The 16,577-nt window shown below is 47.7% G+C and overlaps 1 protein-coding gene across 4 annotated transcripts in view; it reads right to left on the bottom strand.

Annotated features, from left to right (window-relative positions):
- LOC135054810 (oocyte zinc finger protein XlCOF6-like) overlaps positions 1-15,321 on the bottom strand; it is a 131,587-nt gene extending 116,266 nt beyond the window's left edge. For 2 of the 4 annotated variants that reach the window (XM_063958173.1, XM_063958172.1), the window contains exon 1: positions 15,113-15,318. The gene's annotated coding sequence lies outside the window, so the exon portion shown is untranslated. Of the gene's footprint in view, positions 1-2,145; positions 2,266-15,112 lie in introns of all 4 variants that reach the window. The other 2 variants (XM_063958171.1, XM_063958170.1) reach the window with 2 other exon arrangements.
- Positions 15,322-16,577: the final 1,256 nt, after the last annotated feature.

Here is a 16,577-nt window from a genome sequence, read left to right as displayed (position 1 = left end):
AGGACGTAAGAGAAATCTAAAACTTTCCTCTGAAAAAGCAGTGTGGGTTTAGAAATGAATTGCAAGTCGCTGGGTGAATGGCTTGTAGTACCCAACTCGCACCTGACTGGATTGACCCCTTAGAATACATACGAGGGAGAATCAAAAATTATCCGCACTCTGGCTGTAGAATTTATTTTGATCACCTTTCGGAAAAAATAAAAACATTATTTTTCAACGTATTCTCCCTGCTTTTAAATACACTTTATCCATCTGTCAACAATCTTTCGTATTCCCTCATTCCGTGGGTTGCTTCGATACCCATCTACCACAAATGTTTCGAAACCCAAGTCTGTCATGGATTATTGCATAAGCAAAACCATGGCTGATTAGCAACATAATCCACTGTCACACGTCTATCTAACAGAATCAGTTCACGTCCGGCTCCTTCTTCATGGCTGACCCTTGTGTGACCTTCTTTGAACGTCTCTATCCATTCATACACACTTCTTCGCGACAGAACACTTTTTCTGTACTGTGCACAGTCTTTGATAAATATCGGCACCAGACACACCCTCAGACCACAAAAAACGATCACTGCACGCTGCTTTTCTTTCGTGCAAATCACAAGTGGGGCAGACATTTTTTTTCTTGCCACAAATTAACTGACGTAACACGTTCAAACCTGAACCGCGGTGACTGGCGAGACAGCGACCTACTACAGAAAACGCTTATAAGACAGTGCGAACAACAGAAGTTTTAACCACTTAACTTGACGATTTTTACCTTCAAAAGCTTTAACATTGTTTTTTAAAATGTATTTTATTTAATAAAGTTGAAAAAGTATTTTTTTAAATATTTAAACATTACATTATGCACATCTGCAGAACAGGTATAGTATGGTATGCCGGCGACCAGCATAAGAGCGCCGGAAGCCCGACCGTCGGCATAACAGCGTGGCGAACGCAAATTAGCCCCTTGCGGACGTGGTGGCGCGCTACGAGCGCCACGCTGTTTATTCTCCCTCCAGGGAGGTCGTGGACCCCCACGAGGGAGAAAAAGTGTCGGTATGCCGGTTGTCGGGATTCCGGCGGCGGTATACTGTGCGCCAGGATCCCGACAGCCGGCAACCTGAAGACCACCCCTGCAGAACGGATCTCCTCGTCAAAAACGGTGGGACGGCACAGTTGCATGAAATCTGACCATGCAAGTTAAGTGGTTAAAGAACTACAGCGCAGGTAAGTTTTGACTCACCCTATAAAAAGTAAACACCTAGGGGCAGATGTATTAAGACTGGAGAAGTGATAAAGCAATGACAAGTGCAAGGTGATAACGCACCAGCCAATCAGCTTCAATATGTAAATTGGCAGTTATGAGTTGATTGGCTGGTGCGTTATCATCTTGCACTTATTAACGCTTTATCACTTATCCAGGCTTAATACATCTGCCCCCTAATACTAGTACATATTATCAATGGAATAGTCCCCCAGCAGGTGTGGTGGGGACAAGTGCAGTGAAAGAATTGAAGGATATTGTTTCACCGGGATGCGGTTAGCATCCCATCATTTGGGATGCCAGCAGTCATGTGAACGGCACCAAAATCCCGACACCACTCGGAATCCTGGGGCTGGAAAACACAGACATGCCAAAGGTAAGTATCGGGGCTAATGTAAGGGTTAGGACCCGTGGGGGGAGGGTGATAGGTGTTACCCAGGAGCCGAGCACGGCACCCTGCACCCACCAACCAATCATCTTGCTGGAGCAGACAATGTGACGCTGAAGGAGAGTTGGAGGGCATCACACTGCCAGATTACTATCCATATACACACACTGTAACACATGTCCTGCACATCGGTACCCCAAACACTACACCAGCCCAAGGTTACACCAAGACCCTACACAGAGAGCTTATATTACACTTTATAATGTCAGGTGTTTAAATGGCAAATTGTAACCAATACAGAAGCTTATGGATACCTATCTCCTAATACAGGCACACTAATCACACAAGCACGTGCACACTTATGACAATTAGCACACCTACAATACACATATGTTCCAAGTACTCCGTCCCAATGACTCCAGACAGTCTCCCATGTCCATCACTACTGCTGCATGTCAGTGCTACCTCCAACAATTCCCGCACATCATTATACACCAACTCACCAACCCAACTGCCTCTGTAAAGCTCACACAGTCATTTATACTTCCATCTCTGCTGACAGCTGGCTCTACTTTTTCTCCTCTGGCCCATTCATCATCAAGCTGAATTATCAGCTGGGTCCTCTATAAAGACATGAAGTGCCCATGTATCAGTTAATACTGACTTGTGCAAGCATCTAGTCTGTTGATGCTCTATGAGCTTCTGGGACTATACCAATCGTCCACCATTTAGTTACTCTCTATGTGCTACACACTGTTCTAGAGTTGTTCATTAACGGTTCTACCATCAATGGTGCCCACTGCTGGTGCCATCCAAAGTACACTATCTGTGGTCTATCACTGATGATAAAACTAGTCACCATGGGTATCAAACCATCGGTGGCCAACCATACACTGTCCTCATTCTCTGGCCTTCTCCATTTGGGCCTATTTATGGATTGAAGTTTGTGCCACATATGAGGTATTTTTGAACACCGATAGGTTATCTTGGTCTTGTGAATTAAGCCAAGAAGTGGAAAATTAAGGTCTGGATACAGAATTTGGCAGGATATGTGTACTTGTCTTATATTTGATCATTAGACTATACAGATCCTGCTTGTCTTTATATTAATAATGATCCCACATATCTATGCATGCTGGGAGCTGTGTTATCCCCCATCATATATCACTGTACTGTCTGTACAGTCCCCTCTCCCCTATATAATAATACCACATATCAGTGTGTGCTGGGAGCTGTGTTATCCCCCATCATATATCACTGTACACTACAGTCCCCTCTCCCCTATATAATACCACATATCAGTGTGTGCTGGGAGCTGTGTTATTCCCCATCATATATCACTGTACAGTCCCCTCTCCAGGGGCGTAACTCTGGGAGGCAACGGAGTCATCTGCCGCCGGGCTCCTGCTCTGAAGGGGGGCACCTCTCCTCCCATTCTGTGACACCAGAATGGGAGCTATTTGCTCCTGTGTAAGAAATAATAAGAATTTACTTACCGATAATTCTATTTCTCGGAGTCCGTAGTGGATGCTGGGGTTCCTGAAAGGACCATGGGGATTAGCGGCTCCGCAGGAGACAGGGCACAAAAAGTAAAGCTTTAGGATCAGGTGGTGTGCACTGGCTCCTCCCCCTATGACCCTCCTCCAAGCCAGTTAGGTACTGTGCCCGGACGAGCGTACACAATAAGGGAGGAATTTTGAATCCCGGGTAAGACTCATACCAGCCACACCAATCACACCGTACAACTTGTGATCTAAACCCAGTTAACAGTATGATAACAGCGGAGCCTCTGAAAAGATGGCTCACAACAATAATAACCCGATTTCTCTATCGTCCTTGTGGATGCTGGGGTTCCTGAAAGGACCATGGGGAATAGCGGCTCCGCAGGAGACAGGGCACAAAAAGTAAAGCTTTCCGATCAGGTGGTGTGCACTGGCTCCTCCCCCTATGACCCTCCTCCAGACTCCAGTTAGATTTTTGTGCCCGGCCGAGAAGGGTGCAATCTAGGTGGCTCTCCTAAAGAGCTGCTTAGAGAAAGTTTAGCTTAGGTTTTTTATTTTACAGTGAGTCCTGCTGGCAACAGGATCACTGCAACGAGGGACTTAGGGGAGAAGGAGTGAACTCACCTGCGTGCAGGATGGATTGGCTTCTTGGCTACTGGACATCAGCTCCAGAGGGACGATCACAGGTACAGCCTGGATGGTCACCGGAGCCGCGCCGCCGGCCCCCTTGCAGATGCTGAAGTAAGAAGAGGTCCAGAATCGGCGGCTGAAGACTCCTGCAGTCTTCTAAAGGTAGCGCACAGCACTGCAGCTGTGCGCCATTTTCCTCTCAGCACACTTCACACGGCAGTCACTGAGGGTGCAGGGCGCTGGGAGGGGGGCGCCCTGGGAGGCAAATGAAAACCTTTTTTGGCGAAAAATACCTCACATATAGCCCCCAGAGGCTATATGGAGATATTTAACCCCTGCCAAGATTCACTAAATAGCGGGAGACGAGCCCGCCGAAAAAGGGGCGGGGCCTATCTCCTCAGCACACAGCGCCATTTTCTCTCACAGAAAGCCTGGAGAGAAGGCTCCCAGGCTCTCCCCTGCACTGCACTACAGAAACAGGGTTAAAACAGAGAGGGGGGGCACTGATTTTGGCGATATTGAGATATATATAAAGATGCTATAAGGGAAAACACTTATATAAGGTTGTCCCTATATAATTATAGCGTTTTGGTGTGTGCTGGCAAACTCTCCCTCTGTCTCCCCAAAGGGCTAGTGTGGGTCCTGTCCTCTGTCAGAGCATTCCCGGTGTGTGTGCTGTGTGTCGGTACGTGTGTGTCGACATGTATGAGGACGATGTTGGTGAGGAGGCGGAGAAATTGCCTGTAATGGTGATGTCACTCTCTAGGGAGTCGACACCGGAATGGATGGCTTATTTAGGGAATTACGTGAGAATGTCAACACGCTGCAAGGTCGGTTGACGACGTGAGACGGCCGACAAACTATTAGTACCGGTCCAGGCGTCTCAGAAACACCGTCAGGGGCGTTAAAAACGCCCATTTACCTCAGTCGGTCGACACAGACACAGACACGGACACTGAATCCAGTGTCGACGGTGAATAAACAAACGTATTTCTCATTAGGGCCACACGTTAAGGGCAATGAAGGAGGTGTTGCATATTTCTGATACTACAAGTACCACAAAAAAGGGTATTATGTGGGAGTGAAAAAACTACCGGTAGTTTTTCCTGAATCAGATAAAATAAAATGAAGTGTGTGATGATGCGTGGGGTTACCCCGATAGCAAATATTGGCGTTATACCCTTTCCCGCCAGAAATTAGGGCGCGTTGGGAAACACCCCTTAGGGTGATAAGGCGCTCACACGCTTATCAAGTGGCGTTACCGTCTCCAGATACGGCCGCCCTCAAGGAGCCAGCTGATAGGAAGCTGGAAAGATATCCTAAAAAGTATATACACACATACGGTGGTTATACTGCGACCAGCGATCGCCATCAGCCTGGAGATGCAGTGCTGGGTTGGCTTGGTCGGATTCCCTGACTGAAAATATTTTATTCATATAGAGCATTTAATAGGATGCATTCTATATATATGTACGTGAGATGCACAGAGGGATATTTGCTCTCTGGCATCAAGATAAGTACGTTGTCCATATCACCCAGAAGATGTCATGGACACGACAGTGGTCAGGTGATACAGATCCCATACGGCACATGGAAGTATTGCCGTATAAAGGGAAGGAGTTAGTTGGGGTCGGTCCATCGGACCTGGGGACCACGGCAACAGCTGGGAAATCCAACCTTTTTACCCCAAGTTACATCTCAGCTGAAAAAGACACCGTCTTTTCAGCCTCAATCCTTCCTTTCCCATGAGGGCATGCAGGCAAAAGGCCAGTCATATCTGCCCAGACATAGAGGTAAGGGAAGTAGACTGCAGCAGGCAGCCCCTTCCCAGGAAAAGAAGCCCTCCACCGCGTCTGCCAAGTCCTCAGCATGACGCTGGGGCCATGCAAGCGGACTCAAGGTGGGGGGGTAGTCTCAAGAGTCTCAGCGCGCAGTGGGATCACTCGCAGGTTGACCCCTAGATAGTACAAGTATTATCCCAGGGGTACAGATTGGAGAGTCGAGACATCTTCTCCTCGCAGGTTTCTGAAGTCTGCTTTACCAACGGCTCCCTCCGACAGGGAGGCAGCATTGGAAACAATTCACAAGCTGTATATCCAGCAGGTGATAATCAAAGTACCCCTCCTACAACAAGGAAAAGGGTATTATTTTTCCACACTATATTGTGGTACTGACGCCAGACGGCTTGGTGAGACATAGTCTAAACTGAAATCTTTGAACACTTACATAAAAGGTTCAAATCGAGATGGAGTCACTCAGAGCAGTGATAGCGAACCGGAAAAAAGGGGACTATATGGTGTCCCTGGACATCAAGGATTACCTCCATGTCCAAATTTGCCCTTCTCAACAAGGGTACCTCTGGTTCGTGGTACAGAACTGTCAATATCAGTTTCAGACGATGCCGTTTGAATTATCCACGGCACCCCGGGCCTTTTACCAAGGTAATGGCCGAAAAGATGTTTCTTCAAAGAAAAAAGGCATCTAAATTATCCCTTACTTGGACGATATCCTGAAAAGGGCAAGTTCCAGAGAACAGTTGGAGGTCGGAAGAGCACTATCTAAAGTAGTTCTACGACAGCACGACTGGATTCTAAATATTCCAAGAATCGCAGCTGTTTTCCGACGATACGTCTGCTGTTCCTAGGAATGATTCTGGGCATAGTCCAGAAAAAGGTGTTCCTCCGGGAGGAAAAAGCCAAGGAGTTATTCGACCTAGTCAGAAACCTCCTAAAACCAGGCCAAGTATCAGTGCATCAATGCACAGGAGTCCTGGGAAAAATGGTGGCTTCTTACGAAGCGATTCCATTCGGCAGATCTCAGGGGATTTGCTGGACGAATGGTCCGGATCGCATTTTCAGATGCATCAGCGGATAATCCTGTCTCCAAGGACAAGGGTGTCTCTTCTGTGGGGGCTGCAGAGTGCTCATCTTTTAGAGGGCAGCACACTCAGCATTCAGGACTGTGTTCTGGGGACCACGGATACCAGCCTGAGAGGCTGGGGAGTAGTCACACAGGGAAAAAATTTCCAAGGAAGTGTGGTCAAGTCTGGAGACTTCTCTCCACATGAATATACTGGAGCTAAGGGCAATTTACAATGCTCTGAGCCTAGGAAGACTCCTGCTTCAAAGTCAACCGGTGCTGATCCAGTAGGACATCATCATGGCGGTCGCCCACGTTATCAGACGGGGCGACACAAGAAGCAGGAGGGCAATGACAGCAAGGATTCTTCGCTGGGCGGAAAATCATGTGATAACACTGTCAGCAGTGTTCATTCCGGGAGTGGGCAACTGGGAAGATTTCCTCAGCATAAATGAATTCCACCCGGAAAAGTGGAAACTTAATCTGGAAGTTTCCACATGATTGTAAACCGTTGGGAAAGACCAAAGGTGGTTATGATGGCGTCCCACCTGAAGCGCCAGGTCAAGAGACACTCAGGCAATAGCTGGGACGCTCTGGTAACACCGTCGGTGTACCAGTCGGTGTATGTGTTCCATCCTCTGCTTTTCATACCCAATGTATTGAAAATGATAGGAAGGAGAGGAGTAAGAACTATACTCGTGGCTCCGGTTTGGCCAAGAAGGACTTGGTTCCCGGAACTTAAAGAGATACTAAGAAGGGTCTTGATTCGGCAAGAACCGTGTCTGTTCCGGGACTTACCGCAGCTGCGTTGACGCCAAGGCGGGTGAACGCCGGATCCTAAGGGAAAGAGGCATTCCGGAAGAGGTCATCCCTACCCTGGTCAGAGCCAGGAAGGAGGTGACCGCACAACATTATCACCACTTAGGTGAAAATATGTGCCAGGGTGTGAGTCCAGGAAGGCTCCACGGAAGAATTTCAACTAGGTTAATTTCTACATTTCCTGCAAACAGGAGTGTCTATGGGTCTCAAATTGGGTCCATTAAGGTTCAAATTTCGGCCTGTTGATTTTCTTCCAGAAAGAAATTGGCTTCAGTTCCTGAAGTCCAGAAGTTGTTAAGGGAGTACTGCATATACAGCCCCTTTGATGTCTCCAGTGGCACTGGGCGATCTCAACGTAGTTTTGGGATTCCTAAAAAATCACATTGGTTTAAACAACTCAAATCTGTGGATTTGATATATCTCACATGGAAAATGACCATGCTGTTGGTACTGGCCTCGGCCAGGCGAGTGTCAGAATTGGCGGCTTTATCTCACAAAGCCATATCTGATTGTCCATTCGGACAGAGCAAAGCTGCGGACTCGTCCCCAGTTTCTCCTTAAGGTGGTGTCAGCGTTTCACCTGAACCAGCTTATTGTGGTACCTGCGGCTACTAGGGACTTGGAGGACTCCAAGTTGCTGGATGTTATCAGGGCCCTGAAAATATAGTTTCCAGGTTGGCTGGAGTCAGGAAATCTGACTTGCTGTTTATCCTGTATGCACCCAACAATGCTGGGTGCTTCTGCTTCTAAGCAGTCGATTGCTCGTGGGATTGGTAGCACAATTCAACTTGCACATTCTGTGGCAGGCCTGCCACAGTCTAAATCTGTTAAGGCCCATTCCACAAGGAAGGTGGGCTCATCTTGGGCGGCTGCCCGAGGGGTCTCGGCATTACAACTTTGCCGAGCAGCTACGTGGTCGGGGGAGAACACGTTTGTAAAATTCTACAAATTTGATACCCTGGCAAAAGAGGACCTGGAGTTCTCTCATTCGGTGCTGCAGAGTCATCCGCACTCTCCCGCCCGTTTGGGAGCTTTGGTATAATCCCCATGGTCCTTTCAGGAACCCCAGCATCCACAAGGACGATAGAGAAAATAAGAATTTACTTACCGATAATTCTATTTCTCGGAGTCCGTAGTGGATGCTGGGCGCCCATCCCAAGTGCGGATTATCTGCAATACTTGTACATAGTTATTGCTAACTAAATCGGGTTATTGTTGTTGTGAGCCATCTTTTCAGAGGCTCCGCTGTTATCATACTGTTAACTGGGTTCAGATCACAGGTTGTACAGTGTGATTGGTGTGGCTGGTATGAGTCTTACCCGGGATTCAAAATTCCTCCCTTATTGTGTACGCTCGTCCGGGCACAGTACCTAACTGGAGTCTGGAGGAGGGTCATAGGGGGAGGAGCCAGTGCACACCACCTGATCGGAAAGCTTTACTTTTTGTGCCCTGTCTCCTGCGGAGCCGCTATTCCCCATGGTCCTTTCAGGAACCCCAGCATCCACTACGGACTCCGAGAAATAGAATTATCGGTAAGTAAATTCTTATTTTTTGTAACTATGTACAAGTATTGCAGATAATCCGCACTTGGGATGGGCGCCCAGCATCCACTACGGACTCCGAGAAATAGAATTATCGGTAAGTAAATTCTTATTTTCTCTATCGTCCTAGTGGATGCTGGGGTTCCTGAAAGGACCATGGGGATTATACCAAAGCTCCCAAACGGGCGGGAGAGTGCGGATGACTCTGCAGCACCGAATGAGAGAACTCCAGGTCCTCTTTTGCCAGGATATCAAATTTGTAGAATTTTACAAACGTGTTCTCCCCTGACCACGTAGCTGCTCGGCAGAGTTGTAATGCCGAGACCTCTCGGGCAGCCGCCCAAGATGAGCCCACCTTCCTTGTGGAATGGGCCTTAACCGATTTAGACTGTGGCAGGCCTGCCTCAGAATGTGCAAGTTGAATTGTGTTACAAATCCAACGAGCAATCGACTGCTTAGAAGCAGGCGCACCCAACTTGTTGGGTGCATACAGTATAAACAGCGAGTCAGATTTTCTGACTCCAGCTGTCCTGGAATATATTTTCAGGGCCCTGACAACTTCTAGCAACTTGGATTCCTCCAAGTCCCTAGTAGGTGCAAGGCACCACAATAAGCTGGTTCAGGTGAAACACTGACACCACCTTAGGGAGAGAACTGGGGACGAGTCCGCAGCTCTGCCCTGTCCGAATGGACAAACAGATATGGGCTTTTTTGAGAAAAAACCACCAATTTGACACTCGCCTGGTCCAGGCCAGGGCCAAGAGCATGGTCACTTTTTATGTGAGATGCTGCAAATCCACATATTTGACTGGTTTTAAACCAATGTGATTTGAGAAATCCCAGAACTACGTTGAGATCCCACAGTGCCACTGGAGGCACAAAAAAGGGGTTTGTATATGCAATACTCCCTTGACAAACTTCTGGACTTCAGGAACTGAAGCCAATTCTTTCTGGAAGAAAATTTACAGGGCCGAATTTGAACCTTAATGGACCCCAATTTGAGGCCCATAGACACTCCTGTTTGCAGGAAATGCAGGAAACGACCGAGTTGAAATTTCTTTGTGGGGCCTTCCTGGCCTCACACCACGCAACAAATTTTTGCCACACGTGGTGATAATGTTGTGCGGTCACCTCCTTTCTGGCTTTGACCAGGGTAGGAATGACCTCTTCCGGAATGCCTTTTTTCCCTTAGGATCCGGCTTTCCATCGCCATGCCGACAAACGCAGCTGCGGTAAGTCTTGGAACAGACATGGTACTTGCTGAAGCAAGTCCCTTCTTAGCGGCAGAGGCCATAAGACCTCTGTAAGCATCTCTTGAAGTTCCGGGTACCAAGTCCTTCTTGGCCAATCCGGAGCCATGAGTATAGTTCTTACTCCTCTACGTCTTATAATTCTCAGCACCTTAGGTATGAGAAGCAGAGGAGGGAACACATACACCGACTGGTACACCCACGGTGTTACCAGAACGTCCACATCTATTGCCTGAGGGTCCCTTGACCTGGCGCAATACCTGTCCCATTTTTTGTTCAGACGGGACGCCATCATGTCCACCTTTGGTATTTCCCAACGGTTTACAATCATGTGGAAAAAACTTCTCAATGAAGTTTCCACTCTCCCGGGTGGAGGTCGTGCTGAGGAAGTCTGCTTCCCAGTTTCCATTCCCGGGATGAAAAACTGCTGACAGTGTTATCACATGATTTTCCGCCCAGCGAAAAGTCCTTGCAGTTTCTGCCATTGCCCTCCTGCTTCTTGTGTCGCCCTGTCTGTTTACGTGGGCGACTGCCGTGATGTTTTTCCCACTGGATCAATACCGGCTGACCTTGAAGCAGAGGTCTTGCTAAGCTTAGAGCATTATAAATTTACCCTTAGCTCCAGTATATTTATGTGGAGAAAAGTCTCCATACTTGATCACACTCCCTGGAAATTTTTCCCTTGTGTGACTGCTCCCCAGCCTCTCAGGCTGGGCTCCGTGGTTACCAGCATCCAATCCTGAATGCCGAATCTGCGGCCCTCTAGAAGATGAGCACTCTATAACCACCACAGGAGAGACACCCTTGTCCTTGGATATTGGGTTATCCGCTGATGCATCTGAAGATGCGATCCGGACCATTTGTCCAGCAGATCCCACTGAAAAGTTCTTACGTGAAATCTGCCGAATGGAATTGCTTCGTAGGAAGCCACCATTTTTACCAGGACCCTTGTGCAATGATGCACTGTTTTTAGGAGGTTCCTGACTTGCTCGGATAACTCCCTGGCTTTCTCTTCCGGGAGAAACACCTTTTTCTGGACTGTGTCCAGAATCATCCCTAGGCACAGCAGACGTGTCGTCGGGATCAGCTGCGATTTTGGAATATTTAGAATCCACCCGTGCTGATTGTAGCAGTATCCGAGATAGTGCTACTCCGACCTCCAACTGTTCCCTGGACTATGCCCCTATCAGGAGATCGTCCAAGTAAGGGATAATTAAGACGCCTTTTCTTCGAAGAAGAATCATCAATTCGGCCATTACCTTGGTAAAGACCCCGGGGTGCCGTGGACAATCCAAACGGCAGCGTCTGAAACTGATAGTGACAGTTCTGCACCACGAACCTGAGGTACCCTTAGTGAGAAGGGCAAATTTGGGACATAGAGGTAAGCATCCCTGATGTCCCGGGACACTATATAGTCCCCTTCTTCCTGGTTCGTTATCACTGCTCTGAGTGACTTCATCTTAATTTGAACCTTTGTAAGTGTTCAAAAAAAAATTTTTTTTTAGAATAAGTCTCACCTAGCCTTCTGGCTTCAGTACCACAATATAGTGTGGAATAATACCCCTTTTCTGTAGTAGGAGGGGTAATTTAATTGTCACCTGCTGGGAACACAGCTTGTGAATTTTTTCCCATACTACCTCCTTGTCGGAGGGAGACTTGGTAAAGCAGACTTCAGGAGCCTGCGAAGGGGAAACGTCTCGACATTCCCATCTGTACCCCCGGGATACTACATGTAGGATCCAGGGGTCCTGTACGGTCTCAGCGCCATGCTGAGAACTTGTCAGACGCGGTGGAACGCTTCTGTTCCTGGGAATAGGCTGCCTGTTGCAGTCTTCTTCCCTTTCCTCTATCCCTGGGCAGATATGATCTTATAGGGACGAGAGGACTGAGGCTGAAAAGACGGTGTCTTTTTCTGCAGAGATGTGACTTAGGGTAAAAAACGGTGGATTTTCCAGCAGTTGCCGTGACCACCAGGTCCGATGGACCGACCCCAAACAAGTCCTCTTCCTTTATACGGCCATACTGTGCCGTTTGGAATCTGCATCACCTGACCACTGTCGTGTCCATAACATCTTCTGGCAGTTATGGACATCGCGTTTATTCATGATGCCAGAGTGCAAATATCCCTCTGTGCATCTCGCATATATAGAAATGCTCTATAGTCAATAAAATACTGTCCCTGTCAAGGGTATCAATATTTTTAGTCAGGGAATCCGACCAAGCCACCCTAGCTCTGCACATCCAGGCTGAGGCGATCGCTGGCCGCAGTATAACACCAGTATGTGTGTATATACTTTTTATTATATTTTCCAGCCTTGTCAGCTGGTCCTTGAGGACGGCCCTATCTATAGACGGTACCGCCACTTGTTTTGATAAGCGTGTGAGCGCCTTATCCACCTTAAGGGGTGTTTCCCAACGCGCCCTAACTTCTGGCGGGAAAGGGTATACCGCCCATAATTTTCTATCGGGGGGAACCCACGCATCATCACACACTTTATTTAATTTATCTGATTCAGGAAAAACTATGGTAGTTTTTTCACATCCCACATAATACCCTCTTTTGTGGTACTTGTAGTATCAGAAATACGTAACACCTCCTTCATTGCCTTTAACGTGTGGCCCTAATAAGGAATACGTTTGTTTATTCACCGTCGACACTGGATTCAGTGTCCCTGTCTGTGTCTGTGTCGACCGACTAAAGTAAACGGGCGTTTTAAAAACCCTTGACGGTGTTTTTGAGACGTCTGGACCGTACTAATTGTTTGTCGGCCGTCTCATGTCGTCAACCGACCTTGCAGCGTGTTGACATTATCACGTAATTTCCTAAATAAGCCATCCATTCCGGTGTCGACTCCCTAGAGAGTGACATCACCATTACAGGCAATTGCTCCGCCTCCTCACCAACATCGTCCTCCTACCTGTCGACACACACGTACCGACACACAGCACACACACAGGGAATGCTCTGATAGAGGACAGGACCCACTAGCCCTTTGGAGAGACAGAGGGAGAGTTTGCCAGCACACACCAAAAACGCTATAATTATATAGGGACAACCTTATATAAGTGTTTTCCCTTATAGCATCTTAATATATATATAAGCATATCGCCAAATTAGTGCCCCCCCTCTCTGTTTTAACCCTGTTTCTGTAGTGCAGTGCAGGGGAGAGCCTGGGAGCCTTCCCTCCAGCCTTTCTGTGAGGGAAAATGGCGCTGTGTGCTGAGGAGATAGGCCCCGCCCCTTTTTCGGGCGGCCTCGTCTCCCGCTCTTAACGGATTCTGGCAGGGGTTAAATATCTCCATATAGCCTCCGGAGGCTATATGTGAGGTATTTTTAGCCAAAATAGGTATTCATTTGCCTCCCAGGGCGCCCCCCTCCCAGCGCCCTGCACCCTCAGTGACTGCCGTGTGAAGTGTGCTGAGAGGAAAATGGCGCACAGCTGCAGTGCTGTGCGCTACCTTTAGAAGACTGAGGAGTCTTCTGCCGCCGATTCTGGACCTCTTCTTACTTCAGCATCTGCAAGGGGGCCGGCGGCAAGGCTCCGGTGACCATCCAGGCTGTACCTGTGATCGTCCCTCTGGAGCTGATGTCCAGTAGCCAAGAAGCCAATCCATCCTGCACGCAGGTGAGTTCACTTCTTCTCCCCTAAGTCCCTCGTTGCAGTGATCCTGTTGCCAGCAGGACTCACTGTAAAATAAAAAAACCTAAGCTAAACTTTCCTAAGCAGCTCTTTAGGAGAGCCACCTAGATTGCACCCTTCTCGGCCGGGCACAAAATCTAACTGGCTTGGAGGAGGGTCATAGGGGGAGGAGCCAGTGCACACCACCTGATCCTAAAGCTTTACTTTTTGTGCCCTGTCTCCTGCGGAGCCGCTAATCCCCATGGTCCTTTCAGGAACCCCAGCATCCACTAGGACGATAGAGAAATGACAATTCTAACTATATGAAGTTACTTCTCTGACAATTACATGTAACTTCATATAGTTAGTATTCTCATGCTTCCTCTACAGGAGCAAAGAGCTCCATCAGTGTAGTGTCTGTTGTCAGTGTAACAGGTCATGGGTTCTAATCCTGGGTATGACTGCTAAGAAATGTGTGATTTAAAATAAAAGACAATGAAATGTATATATATACACAGTATATACATTTTTTTCAGAACATTACACACACACACACACACACACACACACACACACACTTATTGAAATATAAGGAGGGGGGCACCAATATTTATCTTGCTTCCGGGCAACTGGGACAAACTTACGCCACTGCCCCTCTCCCCTATATAATAATACCACATATCAGTGTGTGCTGGGAGCTGTGTTATCCCCATCATATATCACTGTACACTACAGTCCCCTCTCCCCTATATAATACCACATATCAGTGTGTGCTGGGAGCTGTGTTATCCCCCATCATATATCACTGTACAGTCCCCTCTCCTCTATATAATAATACCACATATCAGTGTGTGCTGGGAGCTGTGTTATCCCCATCATATATCACTGTACACTACAGTCCCCTCTCCCCTATATAATACCACATAGTGTGTGCTGGGAGCTGTGTTATCCCCCATCATATATCACTGTACAGTCCCCTCTCCTCTATATAATAATACCACATATCAGTGTGTGCTGGGAGCTGTGTCATCCCCCATCATATATCACTGCACAGTCCCCTCTCCCCTATATAATAATACCACATATCAGTGTGTGCTGGGAGCTGTGTTATTTCCCATCATATATCACTGTACACTACAGTCCCCTCTCCCCTATATAATACCACATATCAGTGTGGACTGTGTTATCCCCATCATATATAACTGTACTCTATATGTATATGACAATAACACATTATTGAACAAGTTACCTGTATTCCTGTATTTCTGGACGTGTCTCTCAAATGGCGGCTGAAAACTGTTATCCCGCCCCCTCCAGAGCGTCACTTGGTAGAAGCAGAGGAAATGATGTTAAAGTCTTTGGAAACATAAGAACATGGCCGCCGTTGACACTATGGACAGTGAAGTTAAGCACCACTTTTCCTCTAGTGATAAAGCTATGACCAGTCAGATACCGTTTTTGCAATGTACTAGACCTGCTACGATTAATAACGCGTCCTGATTGGCTACTCGGAGCGTCAATCATTACCTTGAAGAGGGATTAGGCAACAGCAAAACAACCAGTGACAGTAGGTGGGAGGAGCCTCCTTTAAGTCTGAACATACGATTGGTTGAAGTGGAATATGTGAGGGACGGGACGGCTGTATCACTGTGAGGAGAGGCAGTAACCATAGCTACATAGAGACAGCAAGCCACTGACAGAGCAACTGAGGAAACCTCACCCCACAGTCACTGACTGGCCCCACAGTCACTGACTGGCCCCACAGTCACTGACTGGCCCCACAGTCACTGACTGGCCCCACAGTCACTGACTGGCCCCACAGTCACTGACTGGCCCCACAGTCACTGACTGGCCCCACAGTCACTGACTGGCCCCACAGTCACTGACTGGCCCCACAGTCACTGACTGGCCCCACAGTCACTGACTGGCCCCACAGTCACTGACTGGCACCCAATACCCTGCACTTGCTACACCCTTGCTTGTGATGTCTGCTGTGTTTCACCCATATATTCCTCCTGTACCCCCAGTGGCAGTGTGATGGTAGTGCGATACATTAGTATACATAGGCATATTATGTGTGTGTGATGGTAGTGCGATACATTAGTATACATAGGCATATTATGTGTGTGTGTGTGTGTGTGTGTGTGTGTGTGTGTGTGTGTGTGTGTGTGTGTCATACTTGCCTACTTTTGAAAAAGCATTTCAGGGAGATTGTGAAAGTAACACCTAACAGCGCGGGGAGGCGTGTCATGAAAATGACTTACATCCAAATGTAAATGAGCCCCAAAGTTAGAAAGATCTATTTGTTGAAGAAAAGACAGTGATATTTTGCAGGATTTGTTTGTGTATTGTGTCTTACAAGAGGTTCCATATATTGTATGTGGCCATAGGGATCCATTGTGCCTTATAACCAATGCAGGGAAATGGCACTAAGGATCCCATTTGAATGTATGTATCTCTGATTTATTTTTCCCCCAAGAATGAGGGAGATTGATGGACTTTTCAGGGAGTGAGGGAGATTGCTGCTATTTCAGGGAGTCTCCTGCAGAATGAGGGAGGGTAGGCAACTATGGTGTGTGTGTGTGTGTAATATAACAGGGTGCACAGCTGTGTCTCGCCCATATATTCCCAGAGCCGGCCCTAACCAATATGATGCCCTAGGCAAGATTTTGGCTGGTGCCCCCTAGCACCGCCGCTAGTTCTGCAGGAGATGC

The sequence above is a fragment of the Pseudophryne corroboree genome, chromosome 3, assembly GCF_028390025.1.
Source record: "Pseudophryne corroboree isolate aPseCor3 chromosome 3, aPseCor3.hap2, whole genome shotgun sequence".
Taxonomy (NCBI): domain Eukaryota; kingdom Metazoa; phylum Chordata; class Amphibia; order Anura; family Myobatrachidae; genus Pseudophryne; species Pseudophryne corroboree.
This window is presented reverse-complemented; position numbering and strand designations above follow the sequence as displayed.